We start from the raw sequence: 26,928 nt of genomic DNA, 5'->3' as shown, positions 1-26,928 counted from the left end.
CCAAATGCACCATCTATTTTCAGATCCCTGGGAATTGAGTAATATAGAATAAGAATCCAATCCTGATCAGAACAAAAATGACAAACCCAACAGTGTTTGATGAGAGAAAGCTCCAGAAGGAGGTTCTTTGGGTGGGAAGACAGGGATGAGTGAAGGATTGTATTTTTCAAAAATGTCCACAGCAATATTTTTAGGACCACGTGCTCTTGTCACCGCCCTCCATCAATCTATTTCCTTTCCCTTAAATCTAGACAGCCTTTATGAATCGCTTGATGAGTAGAATGCAACTGAAGTGATTCTGAGTGAGGTTTTAAAAGGCAGTATGTTTCCACTTTCTTTCAGGATCGTGTTCTTGGAACACAGCCATCACATTGTGAGGAAGCCCAGGCCATGTGGAGAGGTCCCATGTGGGTATTCAACTGAGGTCCTATCTGACATCCAGCATTGTCATGTGAGTGAGACTTTGAGCTGCTCCCTAACAGAACCTCCATTTGGTTCAGGTGCCCCATCTTTATGTGGCTCATATGACTCAGAGCAATCCCCTTAGCTACAGGGATGAATTTGATTGGACTCAGGGTTGTCTTATCCTTTTTGTCTGTGATTAGTTTACGAAAAGTCATATTACCCATTTCTGGCCAATCATGTGTGATGATTGGTGCTGTCTGGGGAAATTCTGCCTTGCTCTTAATAGTAAGTTATTCTCTCTCTCCATATTTGAATAAAGGTGGATAAATCACAATTGTCTTCTGGTGGGAACCAGACTTAAAAATGGAGGTAACCATGTGAATAGCAAAACCAAGAGTTATAGAGAACCTAAGCCCAGATAATAATATTGGAATGCTGGATCAACCAACTCCTATTAAAGTTCCCATTAAGTGATCTTATACATTTCCTCCTGTAAAAAACTACAATAGCCTCTCTTATTTTCAGTTTTACTTTCCATGGTTTCAGCTACCTACAGTCAATCACAGTCCAAAAATATTACCTGAAAAATTTCAGAAATAATTCAATAAACAATTCATAAGTTTTAAATTGCATGCCATTTTGAATAGCATGATGAAATTTCGCATTGTTCACTCACTCTGTCCTGCCCAGGATATGAATCATCCCTTTGTCCAGCATCTCCACACTGTATGTGCTACCAGCCTGTTAGTCACTTAGTAGCCAGCTATGTTATCAGATTGAGTGTCATGCTATCATAGCGCTTGTGTGCAAGTAACCCTTATTTTACCTAATAATGGCTTCAAAGTGCAAGAGTAGTGTTGCTGACAATTTGGATATGCCAAAGAGAGATGTAAAGTGCTTCCTTTAAGTAAAAAGGTGAAAGTTCTCAACTTAATAAGGAAAGAAAACAAATTGTATCCTGAGGTTGTCAAGATCTCTGGTAAGAACAAATCTTCTATCTGTAAAATTGTGAAGAAGGAAATAGAAATCCTGTGTGAGTTTTGCTATTGCACCTCAAACTACAAATGCATCTCATTACGCAGGCATTTTATCATCTTACATCATCACAAGAAGGGTGGGTACATTACAATAAGATACTTTGAGAGAGAGCACATTCATGACTTCTATTACAGTATATTGCTAAATTGTTCTATTTTATTATTAGTTACTGTCGTTAATATCTTACTGTGGTTAATTAATAAATTAAACTCTATCATAGGAATGTATGTATAGGAAAAACATAGTACATATAGAGTTTGATAGTATCCACTGTTTCAGGCATTCACTGGGGGTCTTGGAACATAACCCCCGTGGATAAGGGGGGACTGCTGTAGTTTATAGTGTATTGGAAAAACTGATAGTTGATGTCTGCATGAAGCGTTCTAGTAGCTCCAAATACCTCCACTAAAGTAAAGCACTTCCTGCCCCCAAAGATAGCCAAAATTTGCTTTATCCTCTCTATCTCTGTCTTCTTAGGCTATAAATGGCCAAATCGTTTCTCTGTCACATGAAGCACCGTGGGATGAACTCCTTGCAATCTCTCCAAACCAATCCTTAAATAGAAAGTGCTGAAAGTAGAATCTTAGCCTTAAACGGTCTGTGCTCTACAACACAGACTAAGTGAGGCTCTTCAGCAGTATCCTTTGCAGCAGAAAGGAGAAGAGTTGGCATGTTCCTGGCCTCTTGAGATCAGACTCCTCTCTTCCCTTGTCCAAGATTATCCTTCGATCATATTGCAGGGATTTAATGACTGATGGTGAAAAATGAAGTTAATTGCTGGTCTTAGCCCCATAATTATGTTCCTGACCTACCAGGAGAAATGGACTATAAGCCATCTACTTATACCAGGGGTAGCAAAAAAATGTATACAAGTGGACACTTTGGTCAACGTTGCTCAAGCAGTAGTTCGCCATAATTAGAAGTGTCTGGATGCTGATGGTTACTACTTTGAGCGCCTCCTATAATTGCAGAAGTCAAACGTGACTTGTATTCATTTTTTGTAATTGGTATATATCGAGTATTACAATTTTAATACAGTTTTCCTTTCTTAAAATGTGTAAACATTTTTTGGCACCCTCTGTATATTGAATGCTTTCAATTACCTAATTTTTACAAATAGACTTGGTTCATATATTTGTAAAGTTTCTTTTTCAATTAATACTTTTTACCTATTATCAACTCTGGGAGGTAACTATAGCAGATCTTATCAATTATATTGTACAAATAAAATTGCACAAGGAGAGTGACTTGATTTCTAGTTTGATTTTATTGTGATAGAACACACTGTGTATGATTTCAATTCTTTTAAATTTGTGAAGTTGAAGTATGACCCAGGAAATGATCTATCTTGATATAGATTCTGTACATATTTGAAAAGAATATACATTTTGTTGTGTGGTGGGAGGGATACATCTATAGATGCTGCTTAGATCCTGTTTGTGGATGGTGTTGTCGAGTTCTTATATATTCTTTTTGATTTTCTACCTAGTTGTTCTAACAAATATTGAAAAAGAGGTGTTGAAGCCTACAGTTATAATTACAGATTTGTCTATTTCTCCTTTCATTCCATATCTTCCACTCTTAGAGGCACATTGCCCCCCCCCCCTTCTTTTCCTCATAGCATTTTGTGTTGTCAAGACTAGCTATGGGCTTTCTCTAATTTGTATAATGAATCAAGAGTTCTCCTTTACATTCAAAGAAGAAAGGCAGTATCTTTTAACAAGCCACACGAAAGCACCTGGGTCTATTCTGGAAAAGGTAAGTGCCCAGTCAAGGTAGAAGTTTTTAAAGCCTTGAGAAAAGTTAGGAAGTACTTATTATTAAATTACAAACACTCTCTTTACACAAAGGGAGATGTCCTTCCAACCATATTTCCAAGAAGCATTTTTTCCCCCCTTATTCAGAGGGGTCAGGATCGGCTTTATTTAAGATCTTTCTATTTCTTGTCACATCTAGACAACTAGCCAATCGTCTGGTTTGACTCAGTGTGAGAAGAGCCTAAGCTTAGTCCTCATGAACCCATGGTAGTGAGAGTCTGGGAGAAGGTAAAGGGAACAGTGAGAATTTTTTGAGGGGCCATTTTGCTTGGGGCACTGTACTAGGCATTATGGATACATTACATTTTTTGAGGATTATGATAATCCTCTGACATTGCTACTATTGTCATTTCCATTTTACAGATAAGGAAATGGAGGCTCAGTAAGGGAAAGTATTTGTCAAATGTTACTAAAGAAACAGAGCTATGTTACTTGTTGAATCCCACAAGACTTGCTAATAACAGGAAAATATTATATCCCCGCCCCACTCACAAATATACCTGTATGAAATTTAAGAAAAAGAAAAATAAATCTAATAATATGACAATTACCTAATATCCATTATGAAGAATTGATCATTGTTGACATTTTGTCTCATTGGTTTTAAATATTTTAAATAAAATGTTAACTATCTTTGACCCTCACTCACTTTCAACCTACTATCCCCTTTCCACTCCCAGCTCCAAGAATAAATCTCTACTATAAGTTTAGCGTTTTTCCTTCCAGCCCACTTTTCACACATTTCAAAGACTTTTCTGGAGGTAGAAAGCTCCATTCTCCTTACTACTTCCTTCCAGGGGTTTTATGAATCCCACTTCTTAGAAAGTGCCAGAGATGTGTCTGTCCCTTTGCACTTTGGTTCTCCCCCAACCCCCGTGGTTTATGATATTGCTGCCTTGGTGCCAGCTCAGACCGGGCAGTGGCCTTAGTACAGCTGAAGTGGCCACCACAGCTATGGCAGGCACAATCATTTGTTCTCAGCTCACAATGGTTCAATTTCAAGGACAACGAAGAACATTGCGTGGTATTTTGTTTCCTGAACCACAAGACAACTTGATATGATGCCATCTAGTGTCCCAGTCTTTGCCAGCAAAAGAACTGCAGCATAACCCAAAATAAAGCAAACAGATTTTTTTAAAAGGTGTTTTGATTAAAATAACTTAAAACTGAAGCTTGAGTTCTCGCTCTTTTTTTTTTTTTTTTTGTCATCATTAGACTGCAGGAGATACTGTAGGTGTCCTACCTATACCTCCCTACACTTACCTCTTCAGTGCTCTGTAGCCAGGCCACCAACTACCAAGACCTGCAGTTTGTGGCCAAGGGTTTGCCCTGACCTCTTGAACTACTTTTCACAGTATAGGAGGCTGAAGTGATAAAGAATTATCGTCCCTTGGGAGGGGCCCTCAACAAATGACTAATATGAATTAATGAAAAACATCCCAGCTCCCTCTCTGAGGTAGGATAGCAACAACAACAAAAACCATGTGTGCAACACTTCCACAGTTTCCCAATGGAATTAAGCTCCATCTTCCCAGAGTGCTAGCTGGCTTGGTTATGTATACTTTACTAGCTGTTTCCTTCTGTGTCTCAACCCCCTCCTTCCCCATTTCCTTCACTTCCCAAGTAACCAAATAAACCATTTGCTTTGAAATCTGTCTCAGGGTCTCCTTAACTAAGAAAATTTATCTGTGGTAGATTGTAAAAATAGCCACACACCTTTCCCCGTCTCTATATTTTTACATTGTGATGTTATAACGAGTCTGTGGGGACAGAGGCAGGAATGCAGTTTCCACGCTCTCGGCGTCACACAGAAAGGTGCTGGCTCAGGTAGTAAATGGCCATCATCTGTGATTGGATGGCCATCAGCTGTGGCTAGTTGGCCATCAGCTGTAACCAGTGAGCCATTGGCCACTAATATAACTGGCTACGCTAGCAGAAAAATGGGGGCTAGCAAGAAGATGATGGCTGGCAAGCACGGATTGTAGTTAGCATGGCGGAGTGCAGGTTGCAGGTTGCAGATTGCAGAGAAGTAGACAGCAGGTTGTGGATAGTGTGGCTCCTGCTTCCTGTGTGTCCAACCCAGCTGCCAGTGAGACTATAGTGGTATGACTCCCCTATCTGTGGCTCCGTGGATGTTCCTTTTTGGCCTCACCATGTCCTGAGTTCTTATGTGGGGAGCAGAACCAGAGATCCTGCAGGCCTCCCCACATGACAGAGTCCTATCAAGAAGTAGGCCGGTGTTGAGTCTTGCTTTGGCCAATAGAATATGGCAGAAGTGATGGTATACTAGTTCCAAACCTATGCTTCAAGGGGCCTTGGACTCTTCTACTTTTTTTCAAAGACTCATAAGTAAGTGTTGAGTGATTTGTCAGTAGAAGAAACTAACTGATCCAACCCCCACCTCACATCCATATGAAAGATCCTCTTTTGCGTGTATGTCTTTGAATGAGAGTATTGTTCTCCCTAAAGAAAAGGCATCTCCCCAGGCCAGAGAGAGTTCAACGACCTGAGAGTTGCCCAGCAGAGTGTGGGTACCAGTTGCTGGTAGAAGCCTTTGCTACAGAGCCTCCGTGCTGACTCACCATGTCTGGGTTTGCCTGCTAGCTGCTGCATTTTTCTCTCCACCACAGCTGACAGCCTGGCTGCTGGTTTTTCCAAAGCCCTTTTTACAGAACTGTGAGGTAGGAAGCCACTGTATTTTCATGGGTTGTTCTGATGACATGTGTCTGATAGGGATTCAAGTGCCTGCAAAGCTGGCCCAGGATGGACAGCTCACAAAAGCACTGCAGTTTCTGGATGCTGGAGAATTTCGTGAGCTTCAGAGTCAGCAGGATGCAGAGTAAACAACATTGAATAGAGTGAGACAAGATGCTTAATCCTGGCTTTGCCTCTGGTTTCTGAAATCCCTTTCAGCTCTAAAATGCCAGGATCTAAGGACTGAGTAGAGCTTCATGCAAATGCAAAGCCAAAAAGCATGGGGTTAATTGTCTAATTTAATGAAGTTCCAGTAGGTTAGAACAGCAGTTCTCAAAGTGAGGTCGCTGTACCTTCCCAGTATCTGGGAACTTGTTAGAAATGCAAATTCTCAGGCACCGTTCCAGACCCACTGAATCAGACTCTCTTGAGATGGGACCCAGCAATCTGTATCAACAAACCCTCCAAGTGATTTGAATGCAGGCTCCAGTTTGAGAATTACTGATCTAGAGCCATGCTATCCCAAGTGTGGCTCATGGCACTGGCATCATCTGGGAGCTGGTTAGAGAAACAGAAGCTTAGCCCCACCTGCCTTGCCCTTCCGAATCAGGATCTGCATTTAGCAAGATCTGCAGGCGACCTGATCACATCGAAGTTGAGAAGCCCTGGGTAAAGATTCCTAGTTTCAAGCCTTGAAGATTGTGATTCATTAGATCTGGGGTGGGGCCCAATAATTTATATTTCTAAAAAGCTCCCAGGTATTGCTGATAATAGCCATTCAGGGACCACACTTCGAGTACCAAGGCTTCTGATTTCAGGCCAGGCTTAGAATCTTGGTCATGGGAGGGTTTCAAGCCAAAGTTGGTTTGAGCCACTCTGTACCGACGCTCAGGCTGTGCACTGCTCAACTCCAGGAGGCTCCACTCACGTAGACTGTGAGTCAAGAACCCGAAACCCAAAGCTAAGTAAGATAAGAGGCGAGGCTGGCTAAACAGTGAGTTTTAGAGAGAACTGAGCTTGAATCCTGACCCTGCCACTCACATAGTTGTGTGATCTTAGGAAATACATTTAACTTCCTTATCTGTAAGATGGAGATGATCATACTGGCCCCACTAGATAGTCAACGGTCAGCACATAAAACAATCCCAGCAAATATTCATTCTGTTCCTTTCAGCCAAGGGAATAGCACGTATCATCAGACCCGTAAGCTCCTTCTACTCCTTTAGTCTCATTCTGGCCAGTGGCCTAATTGCCTGGTTTGGGCTCAAGGCCAGGTGAGAACGATGGGTTTTCTTTAGAGTTCCCAAGGTCCAATGAAGGTGATATAGCAGTAACTCAGGCTGTTTATATTAAGAACGCTTCCCATGGGTTTGTACAAATCGATTCATAAAAATAACCAACGTAGCCAATTTCTAACCGCACCCCAGGTGCACCTACCTACCAAAGTCATAAAAGACAATAGCATTCCCTGGCACTGCCAAGGCTCTCTGTGACACCCTGGAGCCTGGAATCCTGCAGAGGCTTTGCAAGCTTACCTCGGCTGGCCCTGCTGGGAAATCTGAACCTACTCTACATAAAGGACCCAGTAAAGCCCTTCCTGGGTTTTTGTCAGAAAAAGACAGTCCGGGATGCTCTAAAACAATCCTAAATACCAAATTGAAGTACGTATTATTTGGGGTGAAAGCAGAGCCATTCGGGGTACAGAGCAGGTAGCAAGATGCTAGCAAAGCTCATTAAAACACAAACCAACCAAGGCAACGTTAAGAGGCCAGATGAATCTTGATGGTGTCAAAAACTAGACATACCTAAATTTTCTTTTGGAATTTTAGGAGAAGCAGAAGAAAAATTCAGGACTGGTTGAATTTTTGCAGGAGTCAGAAAGGCAGCTGAATTGAGGTAGGAGTTCAGCCTAAGGCAGCCACTAGAGGGCCTCAGAGATCCAGAAAAACTGCATGGGTTTCCCAGGAGAGGCCCTGAGAGCTGCCAGCTCTGGTCTGGTTGGGGTATTTAAGGTGAACCTGATTCCTGAAACTTTTTTCAGCAGGTGTTCACCATCCCATGAGAAAGAAGTAGCCAGCTCTGTTTGGGAAATTAGATAATTAATTGACCAATTCACTGATAAGTGATGTATGCATCTAAGACCCTATTCTGTCCTTGGTGTGAAAGTAAATATGAGGGTGTAGGACTTTTATAAGAGTCACTAACTGAAAAGAAGCCTCACTTTAGGGCTCAGTGGTGGTATCAAGGATAGGCTTGGAAGGTGTGGAATTTAGTACCCCAATACTTTCATGTGCTACACCAGGAAAACCAAAACAGCTTCAAGTAAAGTCCCACTGGGTAATTAGATTAATGATATGTGAATCCCTCTGTATAGAAATTCTAGTGCTGTCCTGACTGGGGCTTTGCAATGTACATTGAAGCAGAAGTGGAGGTGACTTCTCTATTATTATCAAAAGGTCCTTGAAGTGTACAGTAAGACACAATAGCATAGAAGTTTCGGAACTCATCTTTCCTAGAAAGGAGAGATCTAGAAAACAGGAGTGGTTATCGAAGTAGGGGGACATGCTAGAAAATGACCTACCAAGGTATGTGTCAGCCAGAGGAATTGCTGGTCATGGGACCCATCGGGACAGAGCACAGAGCAGATGCTCACTGCTTCATCTGCCAGCATCTGCTAGGGAAGGAATTCTTCTCCCTCACCCTCATGCCTCCACAGCCCTGCTAGCGAGGCATTTGGGCCAAGGAGGTCCTATATCAACAGGACCTACACTTCCCACCCTCACTCCCACACCACCACAGCTGGCAGCAACTTTGTGAGTCAGGAAGGTTGGGGTTGGAAAGAGGGGTTCCCTAAAGGAAGAAGGATCTTCCCACCCATGGGTTTGCTCTAGGATTGCTGACTCCTAAGGTAGATGACTCGCAAATATGTTCTCCTCTTTGTGGAGAGCTTCTGAAAAAGGTTGTGTTTTAATATCTTTCCTCAGCTGTAGGACACAGATGGATAAAATAAGTGAGATGAAACAGATTATATCAAGCAACATAATGATGTTTCCCTTTCTAATAGAAATCTCCTTTTCAGAGGCTAAAAACCCAAGGAACCTTTTATATCCCAGTTTCCCACAGATAAAAGGAAGAATGTCTTCCGTATAAGACTCTACTGTTATCTGCACCACTGTGGCCAGCCCCTCTGGCTCCTCTCTTTCCAGGTGATATAGTCGGCCACATCAATCCTCCTATAAACACCTTCGTCTTGTCACTCTTTGCTCCCTAGTTCCCATCACATCAAGTCCTTACCTGGCTTCCAGGGACAGCCCATCCCTTACGCCTAACATCTATCCTCTACTCTCATCCTACTAGTCACTTCCCTGTCCAATGAAGGGATCTCTGACATTGGTTCCTCTGGGCATTGGCACACGCTGTTCCCCTTGTTTTGAGCACCTTTTCTTCTCACTGGCATAAAACCTGAATCCAAGCTAGATCTCCTCCAAAGAGTCTTTCCCGACTACTTAGCCCTTATTGATTGTCTCTTTCTCTGAAGTCTCAACCTTCTTACAGACACTGGGGTCCTTAATCCAATACTGTTTTGTTTGTTTTTTCTCTCTCACTCTCTGTTATTTTAGGAAACTTGATTATGGCTTGGCAGTTAGACAGTTGGGTCTTTGAGGACAGAGGATTGAACATAGCACCCCAAGACCCCAACATGGTGACCCTATGCATACATTAGAAACCCAGTTAACATCTGCCTAGTTAACTCCTATGCATTCTTCTGATTTTAGGTTGAACATTACTTCCTAAGAGCAGCCTCTCCTATTAAATCCAACTTTATTATAGTTTCCCAGAAAACAACATCTCTCTTGCATAAACTCCTCAAAACTAAGTTTTTATTAATTTTTATTTTATTTTATTACTCAATTCCCTCCATGAGGGCTGGGGCTATATCTGGTTTGGTCTAGTGCCTAAGGCAGTATCTGGAACATAGTGGGTACTCTCTAAATACTTATTTAAATGAATAAATAGATGTTAGTTAAACACTGAACTGAAATGTGACATGGTCTTCTTGGGGAATGAGGAGAACAGAGTTGAGGATGTTAATCTCCTGAGAGCTGGGATCCTTGAGCACAGTCCTAAGCAGAATCTAACAGCAGAGTGTCAGAGGGGACAAATCAACAAAATCAGTTCAAGGTCATTATTGGCAATGAGTGACATGATATCTTCTCAAGGAATTTGGAAGCAAGTTATAAAGGTAATACATGTTCGTTGTGGAAAATATATGAAGTTTAGAAAATTATAAGGATACAGAGAAAAGTAACTACACATCCACTACTCAAAGGCCTTTTAAAAAATAACATTTTCTACCTGAAACTAATATAAAATACTGTTGAATGTCAACTGTAATTTAAAACATATATATATGTTTATACATATAGATACGTATATATATGGATATATACATATATATATATATATATATATATATATATATATATATATATATATATACACCCTGTTTTCCCGAGAATAAGATGTAGCCGGACAATCAGCTCTATTGTATCTTTTGGAGCAAAAATTAATATAAGACCTGGTATTATATTATATTATATTATATTACATTACATTATATTTATTATATAAGACCCTGTCTTATATTATATTAAAATAAGATGGGGTCTTATATAAATTTTTGCTCCAAAAGACACATTAGAGCTGATTCTCCGGCTAGGTCTTAGGTCTTATTTTCGGGGAAACAGGTTGTATATATATATATATATATATATATATATATATATATATGGTCACAGATGTAAAGTGCAGCATAGAGAATATAGTCGATGGTATTGTAGTGGCTATGTGTGGTGACTTGTTGGGATTATCACTTGGTGAGGGCTGTAAATGTCTCATTATGTTGTTGTGTTTGAAACTAATAATCAAACATAATAAGTAAGTAAATAAATAAATAAATAAATAAATAATATTTTCTATATTTTTTTCCAACATTGGTTTGGTAGCCTTTTTTTTCCCCCCAATTTAAATCACTTAACATGAAATGATAAGCATTTTTCATTATTAGTGAAAATTCTTTGTGAATCATAACTTAAAATAGCTCCCGTATGTTCCACTATATGTATGTACTCCATCATTCCTCCAATATAGGACATGATAACTGTGAGTTTTTACCTCATAATTTTGAAGACATTCTAAAATCTAAAGGCAATTAAGATAAATGGAAGATGTCTTACAGGTTTTTCCAGCGGTTTCAATGGGACGCCGACTTCTACTCTTTGGCATAGCTCCCTGGCCATCCAGATCTCACCCCTTCCCAACTGATTGCTCCTCATTCATTGCTCCTGCATCCTCAGCCCCTCCTCCTCTATCTTCTACTTCCCCCATGTGGCAGACACTATTGATGCCCTGCCCATGTACTCCCAACATCTGCATTCCCATACAAGCCAAGGGCTTCCTATTGTAAGCACCTCAGATTCTCTGCCTAAGGACTTTCCTTGGCTGGAGGACCATGCCCCCCAGGACAGCCCTCAACCAATAAGAAAAGGGAATTAGTGTATAAATATCTCAGCTTCTCATTGCCCAAGAGGAACAATCTGGAGGTATATTTTACACAGAGCTCCCCATCAAGACTGAGTTCCATGTACCCACAGGTATCCCTTACTCATTAATGCACCTGTATTAACTTCCTTTCCTTTACTGCCTCATTTCCACATTCTTCTGCTGTGTTTCCTGAGATCATCTCAAAAATAAACCATTTGGACTCAAATCTTTGTTTCAGGGCCTACTTCTGGGGGACCCACTCTAAGACAACCCACCAAGCCTCTTCTTAATGATGAGTTCTAGCACTTTCCAGCTTAGAGTTTTCCTCTTCCTTTTGACTAAAGTGCAAGCTAAACAGTCTAAATGATCCAACCTATATTTTAAAGAACAGGGTAAAAATGCCAAACCATGTCCAATTGCTGAATCTTTGTCATCAGAACTTCTGTAAGAACATTCCCAAGAGGGAATAAATTATACAGAGACTCAGGTCTCTTTGGAGATGACTTTAGATTGTCCTTTCTTTCTCCTCTCCTTCATCCTCTCATTTCTGTCTAATCTGCTTCCTCTGCAGTAGAAGGCAACCTGAGCTGAACAATTTTGCTGCCAATCCCTAATTAGGTTTCCAGATACACCCTCAGACCTGGGTGTGATGTTAGGCATGCTATAAAGCAAGTTCATATTCATTTAATTTAATTAATAGTACTAGTTACTAAAGGCTTGATGCATTTTGAACACTCTACAAGGTTGTGCAGGAGAGTCTGCAGGGACTATTAAGACAATATCCTTGTAGGGAAGATGAGACACATAAACAGCAGGAATCATGCAAGGTCAAACATAATGTGTCAATTGAGGGCATACATAGACCAAAACAAACTCTAGGACTTCAGGATAAGAAGTGATTCATTCTGGCTGGGTGTATCTGGAAACTCACCTGCTGTGGCCAAGACCCTTAGAGTCTTGTTCCCTCTTAGCTGATAGCTGGTATATTAGTCAACTATTACCACAAACACATTGTATAACAAACCACCCCACATCTCAGTGGCATGTAATAAGAAGCATGTATTATCATGCTCATTGGTTTGCTGATTGACCAGGGTGGCTCTGTTCTGCATGTCTTTCATTCTTCTAGAATCAGAAAACTGGTGTGGCACAACCATCAGAGAAATAAGCAGCAGAAAGCTGTGCTGCCTCATCAGGGGTAGCCTCAGAACTGGCACCCCACCACTTTTTCCCATATTCCACTGGCCAAAGCAAGTCCCATGGGACCAAAGCAGGATTTCTAGTGGAAGGAACTGCCAAGCTACTTGGGGAAGGGTGTGAATATGAGGAGGGGTGAGAAATGGGAAATATCCTCCTATCCCAGCTGAGTAATCCATTACATTACCTGTGGGAAAATGTGGTGGGGCTAGGATGTTAATGTATGTCCCTGCAGGTGGGACTACTTAAGACACTGTCCAATCGGTGAAGTGACCATAGGGTTGTAACTTTAGACCAGATATGATGGAAGAGATGGATACAGCCGACTAGTCCTTTAGGGAAGGTGGAGCACATTATCTTTGTGCCTTGAGTCACTTTTCATAGGTGGTCTTTACTGATTGACTATATCTAACAAAAAAGGATTCTGAGGCTCAGCTTCCCATTGTATATCATTGTGGCATTACCAGGAGCAGGCAATTCCCAACCTCACTCTCCCTGTGTGTCTGGGAGTTTTCACATCCCCCCCAAGCAGGGACTGAATCCTGCTTTACCGAGCTGTGATGCTTAGTGATGTTACCTTCATTTCTCAAGGAGTCTTTCCATAGTTGAACCCCATTTGCTGTAACTACTATAACTTAATTAAACAAAATATTGTGACAATAAGAATAGAATAAAGGAAACAATTCCTCATAATGGTCATAATACCCAGATTGTTTGTTGATGCCATTAGAGCATCTTTGACAATTAATTTAATTAAATTCTAACATGTGCTCACAGTGAAATTGTAATTCAGGCAAACTGTATTTGAGGACATAGCTTTGTCTCTGAAAAAACTGTATTTACCCTTTACTTTGAATATGGAATTCACTCACTCGTTTAATAAACATTGTCAGTAGATTTTCAGCACTCTGGGTGCCACCTTCATAGGAAAAAACATAAATGAACTCATTTGAGAAGTCAGTGAATCTTCTTTTCTAAAAAAAATATATATAATACCACATTTTTGCCTATTTATTTAATGGGTTTTTCTTAGCACTTGTCACCTGCCAAACTCTATTACAAGTACTTCACAAATATAAATTTATTTAATCTCTATTATAAATGTATGAGGTAGATGCTATTATTGTTCCCAATTTACAGATTGAAACTCTGAAGCACAAAATTTCATTTTAAGCATTCAAAAATCCTTTGGCACAAACCACAAAACAAAACTAAATGATCTTCATCCTGGAAAGTTCAACATTTGAAGAGTTTTTTAAAGGACGTCATTGTAAATCAGGAATGTGCCCTGCAAAGCGTATGCCAGACATTTGCCTGCTTGCTCTCAGATCCGTTCTGCACACTTTTAGGGAGCTCATCCTGCAAACTGCGTTTCTCAGACTTCCCAGCTAATTGGCTTCTGCCTGGATTCAGCCCATGGGAAGCATGGACAGGAAACAGGAGATAGAACAGCATAAAGAAGCCAGGGACAAGCCAGGGCCTTTTTCTTTTTTGAGACGCATCATTGGTAGTGGCTTTGTGTCCTCTGTTTTCCAGTTCTTGTGACACAGCCCTTCATTCTATGACATTATATGTCAAACTTCAGAAAAATGTACACAAAAATAATACTATAAGGCCAGCCCGGTGGCTCAGGTGGTTAGAGCTCCGTGCTCCTAACTCTGAAGGCTGCCGGTTCGATTCCCACATGGGCCAGTGGGCTCTCAACCACAAGATTGCCAGTTCAATTCCTCGAGTCCTGCAAGGGATGGTGGGCTCCGCCCCCTGCAACTAAAAAATTGAACACGGCACCTTTAACTGAGCTGCCACTGAGCTCCCAGATGGCTCAGTTGGTTGGAGCGCGTCCTCTCAACCACAAGGTTACCGGTTGGACTCCCGCAAGGGATGGTGGTCTGTGCCCCCTGCAACTAGAAACGGCAACTGGACCTGGAGCTGAGCTGCGCCCTCCACAACTAAGAATGAAAGGACAACAACTTGACTTGGAAAAAAGGCCTGGAAGTGCACAGTTCCCCAATAAAGTCCTGTTCCCCTCCCCCAATAAAATCTTAAAAAAAAAAAAAAACCCCAAAAAATAATACTATAAATTGATCATGGATTTATATATAATATTTCTAAATGGATTATAAGAATACATGTTAAAATATAATTACGGTTGATGGTAATGCAACTGGGGCATATGGCTAAAGGGTACCTATGTTCAACTGCAATGAAGACTTTACTCTTTTATAAAACAGAATGACAGGCCATAATGCAAAGTGTTAATAGCTGTTAATTCTGGATGGTGGAAAAGGAAAGAAAACAGAAAAAAGAAAAAACATACTTCTAGACATTTTTGGGGAGAAGAAACATGCCTTACCATAGCTTTTCTTATATAAGTTTCTCTAGGCATTATTTAAATATCATAACTGTATTAGTTTTCAATTGTTGCTACAACAATTACCACAAACTTAGTGGCTTAAAACAACACTGTGGGGACAGAGTCCCAGAGAGCAGTTTCCAGGCTCTCGGCCTCATGTGGAAAGGAGCTAGCTCGGTTATTAGATGGCCATCAGCTGTAATCAGATGGCTATCCACTGTGGCTGGGTGGCTATCAGCTGTTACTGGTTAGCCATTAGCCACTAATATAACTGCCGTGACTGCGGTTGCAGGTTGGTTGGTTGGCAGAGAAGTGGATGGCAGATTGCAGATCACGTGGCTCCTGCTTCCTGTGTCTCCAACCCAGCTGCCAGCGAGACTATAGTGGTATGACTCCCCTATCTATGGCTCCGTTGATGTTCCTTTGTGGCCTCACTATATCCTGCATTGTTATTCAGGGAATGGGACCAGAGACCCAGCATGACAAACACAAATTTATTATCTTACTGTTCTGGACATTAGAAGTCTGACAAGTGTCTTACTGGGCTAAAACAAAGGTGTCAACATGGCAGTGGTCCTTTCTGGAGGCTCTAGGAGAGAATCTGTTTCCTTGTCTTTTCCAGCTTCTAAAATCCAGTGACATGCCTTAGCTTGTGGCCCTTTCTTCCATTTTCAAAGCCAGCAAAATTAAATGTCTTTTACCATTCTTTAATTGTCATATTTCCCTGTGATTGCAGCTGGTGTCATGCTGGGTGTGGGGACAGAGCCCCAGAGAGCAGTTTCCAGGCTCTCAGCTTCACATGGAAAGGTGCTGGCTTGGGTAGTAGATGGCGGTCAGCTGTGGCTAGTTGGCTATCAGCTGTAACCATTGAGCCATTGGCCACTAATATAACTGCCGCAGCTATGTTGGGGAGTCGAGTTGAGAGGAGTCGAGGAGAGTCGGTTGGTTGGCAGAAAAGTGGACAGCAGGTCCCACATCGTGTGAATCCAGCCTCCAGTGAGACCATAGTGGTATGACTCCCCTACCTATGGCTCCGTGGGTGTTCTTCTTTGGCCTAGCCACATCCTGCGTTCTTATGTGGGGAGCGGGAGCAGAGACCCCGCAGGCCGCCCCGCATGCCACTGGGTATCTGGTCCTGCTCTCTGCACCAGAACGCAGGATATGGTGAGGCCAAAAAGAAACAACAACCGTCCCATAGAAAGGGGAGTCATACCACTATATTCTCAATGGTGGCTGGTCGAGACACAAAAGCAGACATATGCCTGTACCCCAACGAGGGGTCTTCCTGCACCCCAGCCTCTCTAGCAGCCTGGCCAGACACAGGAAGTAGGATCCACATGATCCACAATCCGCCATCCGCTTCTCTGACAACCAACCAACCGACCAGTGCAGCCACGGCAGTTATATCAGTGGCTAATTGGCTAACTGGTTACCGCTGAAGGCCATCTACTACCTGAGTCAGCACCTTTCCACGTGAGGCTGAGAGCCTGGAAACTGCTCCCTGAGACTGTGTCCCCATAGCTGGGAAAGCTTCTATGATTTTAAGGACCCTTGTGACTAGGTCGGGGCCACCTAGATAATCCAGGATTAACTCCACAGTCTCAAGATCCTTAACTTAATAACATCTGCAAAGCTGCTTTTGCCTTGTCATGTAACATATTCACAGGTTCCAGGGATTAGAAGGTGGACATTTACGGGGAAAGTCCTGTTATTCTGTGATAATTACCGTGATAATTTAGAGTAGGAAGATACACTTCATCTGTAAACTATAGGCTCTTATAAGCCCTTCCTCCATCTAGCATGCGATTTTCTGAGAACATTTTGTTCAAGTTCAAATCCACAGCAGTAAGGATGTTCATCTTCTGATTATTCATAACGTAACAGGAAACTTGCTGTACATTTTTACAATGGATGAGAACAATGAGAAATCCACAAGTTCATTAAGATGTTTTTATGTTGCTGTTTTTAAATCAGGAGAGCTAGGCAGATCTCAAATTAAAATTATGACAAAGCTGTCTTAGAGATTTCCCCCAATGAAGACAGACGCATCATTTGCTCTAATCATTATTTTGCTATATAGCAAATTGTGTGGGCTATAATGACAAATTAATGTGGCTCTATGAGATATTACATTTTGCACTAGTTGCGGTGGTTCTGCTGAAAAGAGGTCAATTTCTTGCGATCTAAGATTTGCTGAACTGTTTAGTTGTCTAAAAACTGGGGCTTGAAACTAATTATTAGAAAGTGTTAATGTTCACTGACCTAGGATGATTAACTTCCTTCCCCAGTAGATTAACTTCTTTTTAAGAAAAAAGCTGATGAAATTCAGAACCTCCCAGAAATCACAAGTAGAAATTTGATTAAGCAAATAAGTTAAAACAAGAAGTTGGTAGATAATTATGAAAACAGTCCTTGTCAAGTCTTTTCACATTTCACTGAGCAATTGTGCTCCTCAAGCAAACAAAGGAATAATGCAATAAAAGTTCAAGAACTTGAATTATGCAATCAACCATCAGAAATACTCAAGCTGCCCTTCCAATTGATCAGAAGGTGACAGCTTTTTCCCACAACCCTGCAAGCTTTTGTCTGTTTGGTTTCTGAAAAACTGTTTTAGCAGGTAGAAATTGTTCCAAAATTTAAGGTATAAAAAAAGGTACATTTTTAAAAATTTCATAGCTCAAGTCAAATGTTGCTCATGAAGATAGCAAAAAGTTTAATAGTATGGTAGTTATTAGTTTTTTCCCTGGCTTTTCCGTTTTTGGATCAGTGGAAACTAGGACAAATAGGGTATGGCTTCTGGGCTGCCAAATTGGGCCAGTAAATTGTGGGCAGTAATGTTGTCAGCACGTGCCTTCTCTAGGCCGACCTGGTGCCATGAACTTCACATCTGCCCACAAGGATGCAGTACTTTGTGTTTTAAATTAATTTCCATGCAGCCTCCCCTTTCTGGGTGCTTCCACTCTTGAGGTACAGCATGGGAAATGAGCCTTCCATCCTCCCAGTTTTGAGAAATACAACTCCATTCCTAGCCTAGATTCTTTGCCTGTGAAGGAGAACGTGAAAAATCACCTTTTCATTCATTCTATAAGAATTTACTGAATATTGTATTAGTCTAGGTTCCCTCAAAAACAGACCCTCAGACAAGAATACATGTGTAAGCAGACACCTGACACCAGATAGACTAATCACATTCTCATGTTTTCAGGGTTTTTTTCCCCCTTGGTATTTAGATCTAGGGCTCTAAGTGACTGAATACATTGATTCTCAATAGATGCAGGGCAAGAGATTTATCCCCTTAATAAGACATAGCGATGTGCAAACATATTACACTAGACTAAAGCATCATAGGGAATACTGAACTATAGGGGGAAAATGATGAATACATATACTGAGATAATCAGAGAAGAGAGACCATGTAACTCTAGAAAGGTAAAGGTATCTTTCTAATTTCATCAAGGCTATGGTGTACCTCTGGAATTTAGTCTTCTGTAAACTTTCCATTTAAGCTCATTTGAGTGGGTTTGTCCTCCTTGGAAATCAAGGACCTTTAACTAAAACAAAATGGTAGCCATTAAATTGCATATTGCCAGTGGTCCAATTTTAAGTCCAGAGGGTTGACATCATAGTTTGCGATCCCCAGAAGAAACCCTTAAGAGCAGGATCATGTGAAAATAGTTAATTAAGGAAGGGTTTCAGGAAAACCATAAAGGAATGGGGGAAGCCGGACAAGAAAGGGAAACAAACCTTTGTGAATTAAAGACCAAGTCGGTGGAGCCTGCAGGGGTTGCTGCAGAGGAAATCCCCCCTCAGGATTGCCTTCCTCCTTCCTTACCCCCAGGCAAGGGAGCTGGGCTCTCACTCTCCGCTTACTGACCTGTGTTGTCCTGGGCATGTGGAAGTAAACTGGGCAAAATACTTACCCTCAGCTTGTTTATAGTCTAGCTGGGGGAGAGCAAGAAAATCTTACTCTTCACCAAAAGCAAGTGCTCTACAACGATGAATAATTTAACATCTATGTGCCATGTGCCCCACCCCCGCCCCCACCCCCACCTCCTAAATATGTTAGAATCACTCAGCAACGTAAGCATAGCTGATTTTCTCCCAGGTACTTTTTTTAAAAAATCTCTTCCAGAAAATCCAACTGCCTGAAACATGACTGTTGAAGGAACGGTAAGAACCTGGCAAGAGCCCAGTTAATACTCAGCAGCCTTGACCCAAGAAAGAGAAGAGTAAATATCAAAACCAATGAAGGAAAGACTGTTGTGTTTTTCTTTTTCTTTTTCCCCTAAAGGCATGTTTGCTCTTTCAAGGACTAGGAACTTATTGTTTGAAGTATTTTTGGTGCAAGGATCAGGCTGCCAAGAAAGCAGTGAGCATTTGCTTGCCATGGAGGGTTTTTAACCCATGTGACCTCCATTTGGTGCAGGAATTGTGAAAGTGCAGACCAGCATCCACGAGGCTTTCAGGATTCTTAAGGGCCCAAAGTGATAAAACAGAGCTTTTTCTTTGTTATGAACAATGATATGCCGTATGATATCATTTCATTTTTTATACATAAGCAAGTGCTATATACTAGTAAGTTACGATATGAGGAACTCACTGTTACTAAAATTTGGCATTCGTACATTTTAAATAGTACAATATTGGAGTTTATTGAAAATGGTAATTCGGGATTCCAGTGAAAGTAGGTTTCCACTAAATATTTCACAGCACACAGAGAAAAATGCTCACAGGCTGATATGAATTCCCACAAGGCTTGGGGAAAACACTGATCAGTGCATCTCTAATGGTGCTATCTATAGGTTTTAATTGCTTTATTCTTGCTTCTTAATCATTGGTCATTGTTAGTTCAAATTTATCTTAAGCTAATTTCTTTTACATTTCGTTCATTTTCTTACGTGAAAGAATGCTGTTTTAGTCTGGGTCTCTACAGAAGTAGTCTCTAAGATAAGAATGTGAACTTGGGGGGTGATCCCAGGAACTGCTGGAAGGCAAGTGGTCAAATGAGACAGGGAAGGGAGGAAAATCAATCAAGGGTATGCTAATGACCAGAATTACTGCTGTGGGCAACTGGAGTTCAGGCCCTTTGGGATTCTGGGGAGACCGTATACCATGCCTCAATGTTGCCAAGAGGTGATGATTCATATATTTTTCCAGCATTTTCCATCAGACAGTTCTTGAGGGCTGCTTCCGGAGGCATCAACTCGAGGTATGATAAAAAACTATGGTGAATGTTGAAATTAAAAAAAAAAAAAAAATGATTACAGTAAAAGACACATTACCATTAATCCCCCTCAAAGTACACCCCTTTACTTCGAACACACTTATCCCATCATTCTTGCCCCTTTCTGAAGCAGTTCTCAAAGTCCTCTTTCGTGAGTGTCTTTAGTTGCGCTGTTGTGGCTGCCTCGATGTCCTGAATTGATTCAAGATGTTTTCCTTTCACGGTACTTTTGACTTTGGGAAGAGCCAGAAGTTATATGGTGCCAGATATGGTTAATAAGGTGGCTAAACACACACCATAATGTCTTTGTTTGACAAAAATATTGCCATATCAGAAGTGATATAGGAGGTCGGACAATTAAGTTCGTGAACTCATCCCAGAAAAAGTGCTACATACCTCATTACTGAATATCACTATGATCACCTTCGAAGTACTCCCCTTGGGAAGCTATGCACCAACACTAGTGCCTAGTCTACCCTTCAAAGCAATTTTGGAACTCTTTTTCTGGAATGGCCATCAGAGTTGTTGTTGTATCACCCTTGATGTCCTGAATGTCATCAAAATGTCTTCTTTTCAATATTTCCTTTATCTTCAGGTAAAGAAAGAAGTCACTGGGGGGCCAGATCAGGTAGCAAGAGTGTTCCAATACAGTTATTTATTTCCTGGTTAAAAACTCCTTCACAGACAGTACCGTGTGAGCTGGTACATTGTCGTGCAAGAGCCATGAATTTTTGGCAGATAGTTCAGGTTGTCTTAACTTTTTCACACAGTCTATTCAGCACTTCCAAATAGTAAACTTGGTTAACTGTTTGTCCAGTTGGTATGAATTCATGATGAATAATCCCTCTGATATCAAAAAAGGTTAGCAAAATTGTTGCAACAAGTTTGTGAACTTACTTGTCAGACCGCATATGACAGGGAGCATTGTAATGATGGAGGATGATGAAGTAAAGACACTCACGAACAAGGACTCCCAGAACTGTTTCAGAAAGTGGCAAGAATGATGGGATAAGTGTGTTGGAAGAGAGGGGGAGTATTTTGAGGGGGATGAATGGCAATGTGTCTTTTACAGTAATAAATTTTTATTTAAACATTCACTGTGTCTTTTGATCACACCTTGTATACCTCCAGCCTGCCCTGCACACTGGATTATGCTCCCACAGCTGAAGGTAAGCCCTCATTGAGAGTTTCATGTGCTGATAAGAGGCTGCCAGTGAGAAGAATTAGAAGAGGGGGCCAACAGAAGTTGGGCAGGGCCTGGGGACCTCTGATAGTGTCTGGTATGAATGCATAGTTTCATGTACAGGATTTGGGGCCAGTAGTTTCCTAATTACTTGACTTTGAAACACACACATTGCATTCCAGTGAGCCATACAAGCTCATATTGCTAAGTCGTCAGGGATAGCCTTCTGTAAGGATGCAATCTTTAAGATGAAACCTGGAGGATGGGAAGAAACCAGCCATATGAAGAAGAGAGAGTGGTCCTAAAGTCTTCTGAATCAGTTTTTCCTTTAAAATTCTGAGTGTAGAACAAGGAAATTTAAATTTTGGATTGTTTTAAGAGTGATTTTTAGCAATCACATTCTCATTCAGAATAAAATTGTTTTTAGCTATCTCTTGTAGGAAAAACTTTGAAATCTTCCGATTGATACCATTTTAACACTCATGCTTTTCTCCTCTAGTCAGTTTCTCCATGCCCACCTATTACTCAAATTTCCCAATCCCATTTTCACCAATCACTGTTCTGACAGTTCCCATCTTCCATCCTATGTTTCTCTAATCCCCTTAGAGTTGCATGGAAACTATAGTTCCTTGAGGAAAAGGAATATCTCAATTGAGACACAGAAAACCTCCATGCCCTCTAAAGATGGTGAAGATAATTAAGATACCTGGGACTGGACTTGCTCAAATCTTTCTGGTTATAAACTTCCCCACTTTGTCTTGTCTCTCAGCCAAAGGGTAATTCCTTATCCCTCAAACACTAGTCCTGAAGTTTGTCTTAGGATCTTAATGTTCTGAGGATCTTTGTGGGGCATTGAAAAAGACTTAGATGAGTTTGTGAAGGATGTCTTCCCCAAAGGCCAAAGTCACAGATGTTTTTTTCTTGCTGTGGAGTAGCTGTCAAAAATGGCATGAATCACTTATTTCTTCTTTTCAGTGTAACACATTCCCATGGGACATATAGCTTCAATCTGAGCATCTTCAGTAGGCAGTACTAAAGAGAATACTAAAAACTTTAAAGAATTATGAAGAGGGCTCAGATCTCATTTTTTTAAAAGACTTTTGGAAATCCTCTGGATGGCAACAGCATTACTTGCCGTCACACAATAACAGTGTCACCTTCCGTCGCATTCTCCCATTAATGGCATCTCCCTTCCTTGGGGTTTCTCTGATATTTCTGACTATTGGAAGACTCATTTTCTCCTACATGTGTTTTGAGTTATCTTCTCCACACATGATTGTTTTCTACCTCTCAGAGATTCTTGGCAATTTTTGTGCCTTTGATGGAAATATTTATTGTTTTTCTGTGCTATTATGGTTTTCATCAACTTTTCTTTCCTTGCAAAGACTTTACAATGGAACTAGACACCTGTACTCAGTTTGTAATTTGATACAATTTTCAATAGCCATTTATTTATGACCTGTTTTTTCATATCTAGCAACAGAAAGCCAGCTCTCCAATAAAGCTGAATGAGTGTAAGACTTAAGTCATTGCTTTATAAGAACATCCAACATAGTCAAGCCATATGCACATGCAAACTTGAACTATGTGTGTTAAAGGAATTCTAGGTGTTCTGGTTTTCTGACTTGTATCTGAAATCTTATATCAACTTAGTTGAATTTGTCTATGTGGTGCTGGGTAGCAGGGAAAAAAATGTAATACATCAGCATGTCTTTATATAACGACAGCAGAAAAAGAAGAAAAAAAAACCTAAAGCTATAAAACCTCTCCTCCAGTGGTGTTTCAGCCTTTTAAAAAATAACTTATAATGACATCAAACTCATGGTCCCCTCATGAGGCAATTTTAACCAGTTTCAGAAAATTCCAATTGTTGGGCTGCCGGATGGCTCAGTTGGTTAGAGCGCGAGCTCTGAACAACAGGGTTGCCGGTTCAATTCCCACATGGGCCAGTGAGCCCTCTACAACTAGATTGAAGACAATGAGCTGCAGCTGAGCTTCCGGAGTGGCAGCCTGATGGCTCAGCTGGTTGAAGCAGAGCCCTCAACAACAAGGTTGCCGGTTAGGTTGAAAAGGGCGACTGGACTTGGAGCTGAGCTGCGCCCTCCAAAACTAGATTGAAGGACAACGCTGATGGGCCCTGGAGAAACACATTATTCCCCAATACATTTTTTTTTTAAATGTCTTTTAAGGTGAAACAAACACCATGTACTCTTTCGTAATTAAGCAATAATTTATATATATAAAAAGTTCCAATTGTTAAAGAAAAAAAGTATTCAGGAGCAAAATTATGGACAGTTGTTAAATGCTGTGCTAAAATACTTTGGATAGCTTTCTGTGTCAGTCATCTTGATTAAGGGAATGCTGCAAATAAACCACATTAGCAATCCAAATGTAAAAAGAAAACAATTAACATTGAACCTCGATGTCCCCTGGCACTTATAAAGTCCTCATCCTCTACCCAACATACCTGTTTATGCAGCAAATGTGCACCAGTTGGGCAGCTGTCTCAAAGATGTGCTATGAATGACTATTTTAGTAATAATAGTGTTCAAAACAGGTTTATTTTCCTTTCAACCTTTAGCCATGGTAAGTCACCCAAAGGAATATTTTTCTAGTTCTTCTGCAGTGGTCACCTTGCCCTAGAAGGATCTTGGAGGGGACCAACCTGAGCTATCTGCTCTTCATATGTGATAAAGCAGAGGTCCCTGTCTTCTGACTTGGATTACAGTGTCCAATTCTTACCCAGGTATCTTATATAGTGATCCCTTTGGAGTAAGATCCAAAATATAATTGTATTTGCTTTGTTTAACCTCATATTAAAAGACTGAAAGGAAATTATCTAGGCAAGCCTTGAGATATTGTCTTATTCATAATTTGGCAGGTATGATCAACATCTTACGTCAATCCCTAAGTGGCATGTGTAGAGTAAGGAATATTCTAAACGTCCTCAACATTCCTAGCATTCATTATTACCACTGCCTTGTCTCAGGTCCTCTCCATGCCTAATCTGCATGACTGCCATAGCTTATCGTCCCCCTCAGCCTCAGTCTTGCCATGTTTCCCATCCCTCCCCTCCTGCCGCCAGAGTGCTCTTTCTTAAAGGTGCACCTGATTAGGCCACATGGTTGCTTAACCGCCTCATTGCCCTCTGCATAAAACAGACTCCTTAAAGTGGAATGCAAAGCCTGTGCCAGCTTCTCCTACCTCATCTCTTATCTTGATCTTTCTATCCTCCAGTCGGGTGGGATCCCCTTTGCTCCTAGACAGTGTGTGCTCCCTGCTGATTCTCCTCCCTGTCCGTGGCTGAAACCATCCCTCGGAGTGAGGCTCTACTGCGTAACCTCGGAAGCTCGTTTTCCATGTCTCTTTTATCCCCGAGCAGGACACGTTTATGTTCCATCCAGCCAGCTCCATTGCATCATGAGCTTATCTCAAATGCTAGCATTTATAACTCTATATTGTAATTGTTTTCTAGTCTGCATCTTCCCCATATCTGGAGCTCTTGGTGACCACAGGCTGGGTCTTTCATATCTATAACATCAGGATGTAACACATGGTAGTTGCCTCATATTGAGAACAGGTTAGTTAACATATTACTAGGTAGACAGAGAGGTCTCTGGTGGAATAAACAACAACAAAAAAGCAGCCATATCCTGAAACTCCAGGTTCTGGAATGTCTCCTTCACTCCAGGAGAGAGATACGAGAACGTGCCTTGAGGTTAATAAATTATCTCAAATCCCTTTTGGCCGAACAAAGGAACAGATCTAGTAGATAGGAATAGGTTACTTTGTTAATCCCTTCAGCAAGGACAAGCAGGACAAACCTGATAGATGAATTCCATTAGAAGGCTCCAGCTCCCCTTCCCCAAACAGGCAAGAAAAGGTATAGAAGTAAGAGCTTTTGCCTCAGTCACGGGGCACCCCATTCGGGACCGCCTTCTCGGGAGCTCTGACCCTTTGCTTTCAATCCTCTTTTTAAACTATCCTCTTTTTAAAACTCTGCCTCTTCTGGGTACATGTTTCCATTTTTCAGTCTCACGATACACAATCCTGGCACTCACTCACTCAAAAGTCCCCTATATCATTGGGGGACTCACAGAGAAGTATTCCTAACTTAATATTGCAGATGCATAATGAATGCAGGTGCTTCAACTCAGAAGTGAATAAATATTTGGTACATACATAGAAAACATAATCATGCTGCTGAGGAATATGCTACAGAACACACCTTTTGCATGAACTCTGAAGTAGCTAAGTAATGGTTGTTTTTAGTTGAAACACTAAAATATGAATATGGTGATCTCTGGTGGTTTTCGCCTGGGTTATGTTTTTGTCTTAAAAATTTTGATATTTTCAAAATTCTCTATAAGGAGGCATATAGGTTACATTTATAATCAGAAACAAAGGTAAAAAAACAGTACATATTATTTTGTATTTACTTTTATGGCAAATGTGTGCAGAGCAAAGGACTGGGGTAAAGTCCTCAGAGGTTAACAGTGGTTTTCTCTAGGGTTGAAATAATAGGTGATTTTTTTCCTTCTTCCTTTCAATTTGCCTTTTTTTTTGTATGTTAATGTATTCCTCTTATAAGAAAAAAAATGTATTTCAAATAAACATAAAAATTAAATAAATTACATAATTATTAGTAATTTGATAAGTCAATCAAACTACCCCCATCAAGAGATTCCTGAACTTAATCAAATCATACTTAAATGTCAAGTCATTTAGCTATTATTTTGAGAGCCTATAGAATACAATATAAGTATAGAATCTATCTTTTAAAATGAAGAAAAGTATGACTCTGGAAATTATAAAACTGGAAACTTCATTTTAGACCTTTTGGAAGTTAAGTGTGTCATTGGGCTGGGAGTCCAATAGTGAATTATAGAGTTGGTTTTTAATGGAATGTAACTATCTATTTCTGTTACCAAATCTATTATCCTTTAGTACATAATATACCGGAGATTAAGATTCTACATATTCAGCAAAAGATTTACCATGAAGCAGTAAAAATAGGTTTAGTCATAATTTATACAGGTGCATATTTATAGGTAGAGCACAAATATTTGAAAAAATGGCACCGAGAAAAAGGAAGAAGCCAATATTATTTTAGAATATTATTTGATTTTCTTCTTTAAACTCATATGCTTTACATTTATTATAGGTTAAAACTAAACACTGCTTAAATATTGATCAAACAGTTAAGATTTCTCTGAATTGCATTTGGCAAGAGCTGAGTAAATCCATTTTTATGGGTTTTTATTGAAAAGGAGATTAGATATATTTTAGCCATTATGAGTTTACTTTTGTGAGCAAAGTAATGTTAAGTTCTTAGAGGTTCTTGTATATTATCAATGATTACAATCTGAAAATATGATTTACAAACTTGATGATAAATAATTTTCAAGTATAAGTAAATGTCATAATAGATACTCCTAAAGGTAACTGTATCACTCAATCCTAGGCCTGAAAA

At 40.5% G+C, this 26,928-nt stretch overlaps 1 long non-coding RNA gene across 2 annotated transcripts in view; it reads left to right on the top strand.

Annotated features, from left to right (window-relative positions):
- LOC141568291 (uncharacterized) overlaps positions 1 to 26,928 on the top strand; it is a 156,155-nt gene that overhangs the window by 106,304 nt on the left and 22,923 nt on the right. The window contains exons 2-3 of one of the 2 annotated variants that reach the window (XR_012491409.1): positions 343 to 451; positions 1,921 to 2,080. This is a non-coding gene — a long non-coding RNA (uncharacterized LOC141568291). The remainder of the gene's footprint in view (positions 1 to 342; positions 452 to 1,920; positions 2,081 to 26,928) is intronic. The other variant, XR_012491410.1, reaches the window with a different exon arrangement.

Source organism: Rhinolophus sinicus, linkage group LG13, assembly GCF_036562045.2.
Source record: "Rhinolophus sinicus isolate RSC01 linkage group LG13, ASM3656204v1, whole genome shotgun sequence".
NCBI classification, from domain to species: Eukaryota; Metazoa; Chordata; class Mammalia; order Chiroptera; family Rhinolophidae; genus Rhinolophus; species Rhinolophus sinicus.
Note: the sequence above shows the minus strand (reverse complement) of the source record. Positions and strands in the feature narration are given on the sequence as shown.